Genomic DNA, 10,000 nt, shown 5'->3' on the forward strand with positions numbered 1-10,000 from the left:
ATGTCTTGTGCCTGCTGGGGCATCGGGTGTAAAAAAAAAAGAAGCAGACACCCTTCATTTGATTGGCTCAAATCCAAAATATGGACTTGAACGGGAGAATATTCTGAACTCCTGTTTCCATGTTGGTGCTGTTGCATAAAGGAGCGCTGTAGTTGGCTTAAACCAGCAGAGGCGCTGTTGAGACATCCTTAACAACCAGTTTTCTGTTCTCCACGAATATGGCCTGTAAACAAAAGTTCTGAATATTCAGAGAAGACTTGCCATCATACTTGCCAACCTTGAGACCTCCGATTTCGGGAGGTGGGGGGTGGGGGGGGCGTGGTCGGGGGTGGAGCGGAGGTGTGGTTGGGGGCGTGATATATATATATATATATATATATATATATATATATATATATATACGTATGTATGTATGTATGTATGAAATACTCGACTTTCAGTGAATTGTAGCTATATATATATATTTATTATATTACATATAGAAATAAAATAGGGCTTCACGGTGGAAGAGGGGTTAGTGCGTCTGCCTCACAATACGAAGGTCCTGCAGTCCTGGGTTCAAATCCAGGCTCGGGATCTTTCCGTGTGGAGTTTGCATGTTCTCCCCGTGAATGCGTGGGTTCCCTCCGGGTACTCCGGCTTCCTCCCACTTCCAAAGACATGCACCTGGGGATAGGTTAAATGATAAATGGGTTGTACTTGCATAGCGCTTTTCTACCTTCAAGGTACTCAAAGCGCTTTGACACTACTTCCACATTTACCCATTCACACACACATTCACACTCAGATGGAGGGAGCTGCCATGCAAGGCGCTAACCAGCACCCATCAGGAGCAAGGGTGAAGTGTCTTGCTCAGGACACAACGAACGTGACGAGGTTGGTACTAGGTGGGGATTGAACCAGTGACCCTCGGGTTCCGCACGGCCACTCTCCCACTGCGATTGGCAACACTAAATTGGCCCTAGTGTGTGAATGTGAGTGTGAATGTTGTCTGTCTATCTGTGTTGGCCCTGCGATGAGGTGGCGACTTGTCCAGGGTGTACCCCGCCTTCCGCCCGATTGTAGCTGAGATAGGCGCCAGCGCCCTCCGCGACCCCAAAAGGGGATACGCGGTAGAAAATGGATGGATGGATATAAATAAAATGAATAGTTGAATTTCAGACGGCACCTATCAAATACACAGTAATAAAAACACAGTTGTTCTACTAACTGTACTGTGTTTGCTGGTTACTAAAAAAAAAAAAAAACAACACTTACCTTTCACTATTTGAGTAACCTTTGTTCTGCCATTTGCGTACTGGCGAGAGTCACTTGCCGTCAGGTGCGCAACACCACATAAATCGTTGGCCAATCAAAATGCAACCCCATAACGATATAGCCAACATTCACCAGGAGATGGCGACAGACAACATAGAACCACTCTATTACAGACGGCGTCGCCAGGGCTGTAACGTCCTCGTTCTTGTGCTTTGTCTCCTTGTGTGTGCAGTTTTTTTATTCAAATCCGTAGATGTTGTAACGTGATTGGGCAGGCTGAGTGTGTTTATATAGTAGGAAAGCGGACGTGAAAACAGGCTGTCCCCACTCAGGTCCGCATGGAGCTGGAGGGGGCGTGGCCTCCAGCTCCGCTGAATTTCGGGAGATTTTCGGGAGAAAATTTCTTCCGGGAGGTTTTTAGGAGAGGCGCTGAATTTCCGGAGTCTCCCGGAAAATCCGGGAGGGTTCAATCAATCAATCAATGTTTACTTATATAGCCCTAAATCACTAGTGTCTCAAAGGGCTGCACAAACCACTACGACATCCTCGGGCAAGGAAAACTCACACCCAGTGGGACATCGGTGACAATAATGACCCAGTGGGACGTCGGTGACAATGATGACTATGAGAACATGATACTGTGATACTGATGATACTGATGACTATGAGAACATATGAGAACATGATACTGTGAAAGATCAATCCATAATGGATCCAACACAGTCGCGAGAGTCCAGTCCAAAGCGGATCCAACACAGCAGCGAGAGTCCTGTTCACAGCGGAGCCAGCAGGAAACCATCCCAAGCGGAGGCTGATCAGCAGCGCAGAGATGTCCCCAGCCGATACACAGGCAAGCAGTACATGGCCACCGGATCGGACCGGACTCCCTCCACAAAGGAGAGTGGGACATAGAAGAAAAAGAAAAGAAACGGCAGATCAACTGGTCTAAAAAGGGAGTCTATTTAAAGGCTAGAGTATACAAATGAGTTTTAAGGTGAGACTTAAATGCTTCTACTGAGGTAGCATCTCGAACTGTTACCGGGAGGGCATTCCAGAGTACTGGAGCCCGAAATGAAAACGCTCTATAGCCCGCAGACTTTTTTTGGGCTTTAGGAATCACTAATAAGCCGGAGTCCTTTGAACGCAGATTTCTTGCCGGGACATACGGTACAATACAATCGGCAAGATAGGATGGAGCTAGACCGTGTAGTATCTTATACGTAAGTAGTAAAACCTTAAAGTCACATCTTAAGTGCACAGGAAGCCAGTGCAGGTGAGCCAGTACAGGCGTAATGTGATCAAACTTTCTTGTTCTTGTCAAAAGTCTAGCAGCCGCATTTTGTACCAACTGTAAGTTTGCTTGCCATTCTACCCAAATTACAAATTACAGGGATATTGATTAATTAATTAATTAATTAATTAATTACCCCTACCATCTATCAAATTGATTGGTTTGCAAAAAAGGTTATTGCATTTTTTTTACAAACCCTAACCTTTGCCCCTGTTCAATAATAAGCGGACGCATATAAAAATAACAGTATCGGTTCCAAAATGATTTTTGGATGCTGACTGCATGACTGGGCAAACTTCTACTGACAAAATCCAGATGCTGCCTCCAAGCAAGTGTAACGTCTGAGCTGTTTTTTTTTTTTTTTTAAAGACGCAAAGAAGTTATCTGCAATTTCCTGTGCTTGTCACACGTGGTTTGTTGCCACATTGAAAGAAATACACCGCTAAGAGGATAGGGGGGTACTTTTTTGGGGGGGGCTTTCATGTGTTGGCTTCAATGCAACACATATGTAGAATTCCAGTGAATATAAGTTCCGTGTTCTGAAGGTTTTGCTACTTAGTGTTTGGCGGGGACTCCCAAAGACCTCGGCTCTGTCTGTCCCACCTCGCCGCGTGTTCGCTGTTAAATCAAAGGGAAAAGGAATGTTATCAGACAAGTATTTCAAGACTCAATCAGTTACATTTATTTGCATGGACAAATGAAACGTACTTACACAGGCACTCTGGACTGGATTATGTGAAGGCAAGAGTCCTGTTGCTCAAAAATCATTCGCTTTTTAGTGTCGTGCGTTAGGAAGTCCCCTGGGGGTGGGTCACAAACGTCGGCTCTATCCTTTCGCACTTTGATATGTTCTTTCACAGAATAGAGAAGTCGTTTTCTTTCCTTTCAAGCTTTGATATGCTCTTTAAAAGAATAGAACAGGACTTGTTCACACTTCTGCAAAAAAACAGCAGTTGATGATCAGGTATATATATATATATATATATATATATATATATATATATATATATATATATATATGTGTGTGTGTGTGTGTGTGTGTATATGTGTGTGTGTATACATATATATATATATATATCCATCCATCCATCCATTTTCTACCGCTTATTCCCTGTCGGGGTCGCGGGGGGCGCTGGCGCCTATCTCAGCTACAATCGGGCGGAAGGCGGGGTACACCCTGGACAAGTCGCCACCTCATCGCAGGGCCAACACAGATAGACAGACAACATTCACACTCACATTCACACACTAGGGCCAATTTAGTGTTGCCAATCAACCTATCCCCAGGTGCATGTCTTTGGAAGTGGGAGGAAGCCGGAGTACCCGGAGGGAACCCACGCATTCACGGGGAGAACATGCAAACTCCACACAGAAAGATCCCGAGCCTGGATTTGAACCCAGGACTGCAGGACCTTCGTATTGTGAGGCAGACGCACTAACCCCTCTCCCACCGTGAAGCCTATATATATATATATATATGTATATGTATTAGGGCTGTGAATATTTAGGTGTCCCACGATTCGATTCAATATCGATTCTTGGGGTCGCGATTTGATTATATATCCATTTTTTTTCTCGATTCAACACGATTCTCGATTCAAAAACGATATTTTTCCGATTCAAAAGGATTTTGTATTCATTCAATACATAGATTTCAGCAGGATCTACCCCAGTCTGCTCACATGCTAGCAGAGTAGTAGATTTTAAAAAAACAAAAAACTTTTATAATTGTAAAGGACAATGTTTTATCAACTGATTGCAATAATGTAAATTAGTTTTAACTATTAAACGAACCAAAAATATGACTTGTTTTATCTTTGTGAAAACATAGGACACAGTGTGTTGTCAAGCTTATGAGATGCGATGCAAGTGTAAGCCACTGTGACACTATTGTTCTTTTTTTACATTTTTTATAAATGTCTAATGATAATGTCAATGAGGGATGCTGAAATTATAACTAATATTGATACTGTTGTTGATAATATTCATTTTTGTTTCATTACTTTTGGTTTGTTCTGTGTCGTGTTTGTGTCTCCTCTCAATTGCTCTGTTTATTGCAGTTCTGAGTGTTGCTGGGTCAGGTTTGGTTTTGGAATTGGATTGCATTGTTATGGTATTGCTGTGTATTGTTTTGTTGGATTGATTAGAAAAAAAAAAAGAAAAAAAGAGATTTTAACAAAAATGACAATCGATTCTGAATCCCACAACGTGAGAATCGCGATTCGTATTCGAATCGATTTTTCCCCAGACCCCTAATATATATATATATATATATGTAAATGTATGTATCTATATATATACATATACATATACTTTCTTTCTCTCGTATTACCACCCGCACCACAGCTAATGTTGCCCATGTTGCTACCTCTCTGCTCAGCGAGGGCGTAAACGTATGTGACGTATGTAAGAAGGAGCGCTTGCTGTCTGTGAGAAGGAGAGACAAGAAAGAGTGGGAAACACAAGCAGTGTAATGCCAGCAGCCAAAAGCAACTGCGTGAGAACGTATACTCCAATATCACGATATAGTCACTTTCTATATCGCACAGAGACAAACCCACTATATATCGATTTATCGCCCAGCCCTACATCCTTGACTGGCCTGCGCAGAGTCCTGACCTGAACCCGATAGAACACCTTTGGGTTGAATTAGAACGGCACAACGACATTGACAAGGGGCATTCCAGAGTACTGGATCCCCAATAGAAAACTCTTTATAAATGGATGGCAGAGTCTGGTGTGGATGAACTTGACTGGCCTACACAGAGTCCTGACCTGAACCCGATAGAAAACCTTTGGGATGAATTAGAACGGCATAACGACTTTGACAAAGGGCATTGCAGAGTACTGGAGCCCCAATAAAAAACGCTCTATAAAAGGATGACAGAGTCTGGTGTGGTTGAACTTGACTGGCCTGCACAGAGTCCTGACCTGAACCCGATAGAACACCTTTGGGATGAATTAGAACGGCACAACGATAGTGACAAGGGGCATTCCAGAGTACTGGAGCCCCAATAGAAAACACTCTATAAATGGATGACAGAGTCTGGTGTGGTTGAATTTGACTGGCCTGCACAGAGTCCTGACCTAAACCTGATAGAACACCTTTGCGATGAATTGGAACGGCACAACGACAGTGGCAAGGGGCATTCCAGAGTACTGGAGCCCCAATAGAAAACGCTCTATAAATGGATGACAGAGTCTGGTGTGGTTGAACTTGACTGACCTGCACAAAGTCCTGATTTGAACCCGAAAGAACACCTTTGGGATGAATTAGAACGTCACAACGACTTTGACAAGGGACATTCCAGAGTACTGGAGCCCCAATAGAAAACGCTCTATAAATGGATGACAGAGTTTGGTGTGGTTTAACTTGACAGGCCTGCACAGAGTCCTGACCTGAACCCGATAGAACACCTTTGGGATGAATTACAATGGCTCAACGACATTGACAAGGGGCATTCCAGAGTACTGGAGCCTCAATAAAAAAATGGTCTTTAAATGGATGACAGAGTCTGGTGTGGTTGAACTTGACTGGCCTGCACAGAGTCCTGACAACCTGATAGAACACCTTTGCGATGAATTAGAACGGCACAACGACAGTGACAAAGGACATTCCAGAGTACTGGAGCCCCCAATAGAAAACTCTCTATAAATGGATGGCAGAGTTTGGTGTGGTTGAACTTGACTGGCCTGCACAGAGTCCTGACAACCTGATAGAACACCTTTGCGATGAATTAGAACGGCACAATGACAGTGACAAGGGGCATTCCAGAGTACTGGAGCCCCAATAAAAAAACGCTCTTTAAATGGATGACAGAGTCTGGTGTGGTTGAACTTGACAGGCCTGCACAGAGTCCTGATTTTAACCTGATAGAACACCTTTTGGATGAATTAGAACGTCACAACGACAATGACAAGGGGCATTCCAGAGTACTGGAGCCCCAATAGAAAACGCTCTATAAATGGATGACAGAGTTTGGTGTGGTTTAACTTGACAGGCCTGCACAGAGTCCTGACCTGAACCCGATAGAACACCTTTGGGATGAATTACAATGGCTCAACGACATTGACAAGGGGCATTCCAGAGTACTGGAGCCCCAATAAAAAAATGCTCTTTAAATGGATGACAGAGTCTGGTGTGGTTGAACTTGACTGGCCTGCACAGAGTCCTGACCTGAACCCGATAGAACACCTTTGGGATGAATTAGAACGGCACAACGATAGTGACAAGGGGCATTCCAGAGTACTGGAGCCCCAATAGAAAACACTCTATAAATGGATGACAGAGTCTGGTGTGGTTGAACTTGACTGGCCTGCACAGAGTCCTGACCTGAACCCGATAGAACACCTTTGGGATGAATTAGAACGGCACAACGATAGTGACAAGGGGCATTCCAGAGTACTGGAGCCCCAATAGAAAACACTCTATAAATGGATGACAGAGTCTGGTGTGGTTGAATTTGACTGGCCTGCACAGAGTCCTGACCTAAACCTGATAGAACACCTTTGCGATGAATTGGAACGGCACAACGACAGTGGCAAGGGGCATTCCAGAGTACTGGAGCCCCAATAGAAAACGCTCTATAAATGGATGACAGAGTCTGGTGTGGTTGAACTTGACTGACCTGCACAAAGTCCTGATTTGAACCCGAAAGAACACCTTTGGGATGAATTAGAACGTCACAACGACTTTGACAAGGGACATTCCAGAGTACTGGAGCCCCAATAGAAAACGCTCTATAAATGGATGACAGAGTTTGGTGTGGTTTAACTTGACAGGCCTGCACAGAGTCCTGACCTGAACCCGATAGAACACCTTTGGGATGAATTACAATGGCTCAACGACATTGACAAGGGGCATTCCAGAGTACTGGAGCCCCAATAAAAAAATGCTCTTTAAATGGATGACAGAGTCTGGTGTGGTTGAACTTGACTGGCCTGCACAGAGTCCTGACCTGAACCTGGAACCCTCTAGTTGCTGGTACGGCCGCTCAATCAGCCGAGCGGTTTTCCTTGATATTTTACTATGTTTTGTACTTTATAATTGTTGCAAAAAGTGCTGCAGACCCATGGCGACGTGCCCATCTCCTCACATTACTTGTGTGTTGTGTGTGTTTGGTGTGTACACCAGGATGCTAAGTTGCGGGTTTAAAAAGATTTCTCAGATTTTGGAATGAGACGTTGTATGGCAGAGCACCTGTCGTTGCCTATTTCTTTCCGAGGCGATCCGAGTGGAAACGACACGACGCGAGAGCCACTCAAAAAGGAAGCAGGAGGGCGTAGAGAACTTTCCATGCCGAGAGTGAAATGGTTGCTGTGAGCGTGGTTTAACAGACAGGAAGTCGCAGAAAGCCGCTCCTCGGCGACGCTTTTCCTGCCGCTGCCAAATTCACAGGTCAGTTTGTGGGCTTTACTTTTCTTACCGGTCATATTTTACTCCTTGTGTCTGCGTGCATCCAGCAGTGCTTCTCAGATTGTTGATTATGGAGCCTTCTCCCTCCGAGGCTGAGTGGAAAAGTACAAGGTTTGCAGGAGATGAGATTAAATTCCAGCCATCTTTTCTAGCCCTGGCACAGCGCGGCGGCCCGGATGCCCCTCTGACGCAAGGCTCCGATGGGCCTGCTGCTGCTCCAGATGCTATTAGGCGGCTGGAGATGCTGTTAGCCAGCATCTTCTTTAGTCTGGCTCTCTGCCCTATTGTTGCACTCCCCTCTTCTTGTGATATGCAGTTGCACGGTTAGGCATGTTGTGCGTTGTTTGCAAGGCACGGTGTTAGTGAACCATACCGTACAATGACTACATTGTACACACACGTTTACTCAGTCAAATGATATGGAAACCCGTGATGGGTTAAGGCCTTGAGGAAAGAATAATTCAATAAATTAATTGAAAAAAATTTAATACATTTGCAGATTTATGCAGTTGCATGGTGAGGCATGCTGTGCTTTGTAATATGAGTAATAACACAAAAACCTTTCTTCCACTAATGCTTAATGGTTTTGTAAAGCTTTGTATTGGCAAACAACTGTGTCTACTCTTTTTAAATCAAAATGACAAAAGAAAGTACCCAAATGACCCTGATCGAAAGTTTACATACTAGGGATGCACCGAAATGAAAATTTGTGGCCGAAGCCGAATAAAACTTAAACGCTTGGCCGAAGGCCGAATACCGAATAATGAATGCAGTTTTTCACAAATTTTTTTCATATTGCATAAATAGCCTAGAATAAATATTTAGACATATTTTTCAAATAAAGTATTTTTTTATTGAATATTGACATTTTTTTAATATTCCAGTAGCCTTTGCTTTTCAAAAAAAGCACAGTTTTTCACGGCGTGGCGCAGTGGGAGAGTAGCCGTGCGCAACCCGAGTGTCCCTGGTTCAAATCCCACCCAGTACCAACCTCGTCACGTCCGTTGTGTCCTGAGCAAGACACTTCACCCTTGCTCCTGATGGGTGCTGGTTGGCGCCTTGCATGGCAGCTCCCTCCATCAGTGTGTGAATGTGTGTGTGAATGGGTAAATGTGGAAGTAGTGTCAAAAGCGCTTTGAGTACCTTGAAGGTAGAAAAGCGCTATACAAGTACAACCCATTTATCATTTCTTTATATTAGGCCTTCAAACAAAACATGCATTCCAAAAAAAAAATAAAGTGCATTAAAGTGGATGAACCCACAACAAATGAATTATTGTCCTTTTGGCAAAAGCCTGCTTAGCCACAGTAGATATGCTAATAATGTAAACAGAAGGCTCAAGTAAATCTCAATTAAGTGTGTGCTTGTAACCTCATACACTTATACAGGTAGCCTACACAACAGGCTAATAATGTAAACAGAGGCCCCACTAAATCTCAATAAGTGTATGCTTGTAACCTCATACACTTATACAGGTACACAACATATCCCAACGTCACCGCACGTTGGTTGATTGCGTCATTGCCTCAAACAATTGCGTCACACGCCACTATTCGGCCTTGTTCTTAACTCATTCCACCGAAGGCCGAATGTGGCTTTTTTTCGCCATATTCGGCCGAATATATTCGGTTACCGATTAATCGGTGCATCCCTATTACATACCCCAGTGACTTTGATCCGATAACATGAACAAAAGTTGAGACAAACAGGTTTGAATGGCTAACCAAGGTTCCAATCCTCACCTGTGACCTGCTTGTTTGTAATTAATGTGTGTGTAAAAGGTTAGTGAGTTTCTGGGCTTCTGACAGACCATTGCATCTTTCATCCAGTGCTGCATAGATGTTTCTGGATTCTGAGTCATGGGGAAGGCAAAATAATTGTCAAAGGATCCGCGAGAAAAGGTAATTGAACAGGAAAAGGGTATAAAAAGATATCCAAAGAATTGAGAATGCCAATCAGCAGTGTTCAAACGCTGATTAAGAAGTGGAAAATGAGGGATTCAGGTAGACCAGCATAGATTTCAGCTACAACTGCCA

The 10,000-nt window shown here is 43.8% G+C and overlaps 1 protein-coding gene across 3 annotated transcripts in view; it reads left to right on the forward strand.

The window, feature by feature from the left end:
* Positions 1-10,000, forward strand: part of elf1 (E74-like ETS transcription factor 1) — a 163,951-nt gene that overhangs the window by 72,363 nt on the left and 81,588 nt on the right. Inside the window, exon 1 of one of the 3 annotated variants that reach the window (XM_061891938.1) lies at positions 7,841-7,946. The exons of the other annotated variants lie outside the window; for them this stretch is intronic. The gene's annotated coding sequence lies outside the window, so the exon portion shown is untranslated. Of the gene's footprint in view, positions 1-7,840; positions 7,947-10,000 lie in introns of those variants that run through there. 3 annotated transcript variants of the gene reach the window in all.

Source organism: Nerophis ophidion, linkage group LG29, assembly GCF_033978795.1.
Source record: "Nerophis ophidion isolate RoL-2023_Sa linkage group LG29, RoL_Noph_v1.0, whole genome shotgun sequence".
NCBI lineage: Eukaryota > Metazoa > Chordata > Actinopteri > Syngnathiformes > Syngnathidae > Nerophis > Nerophis ophidion.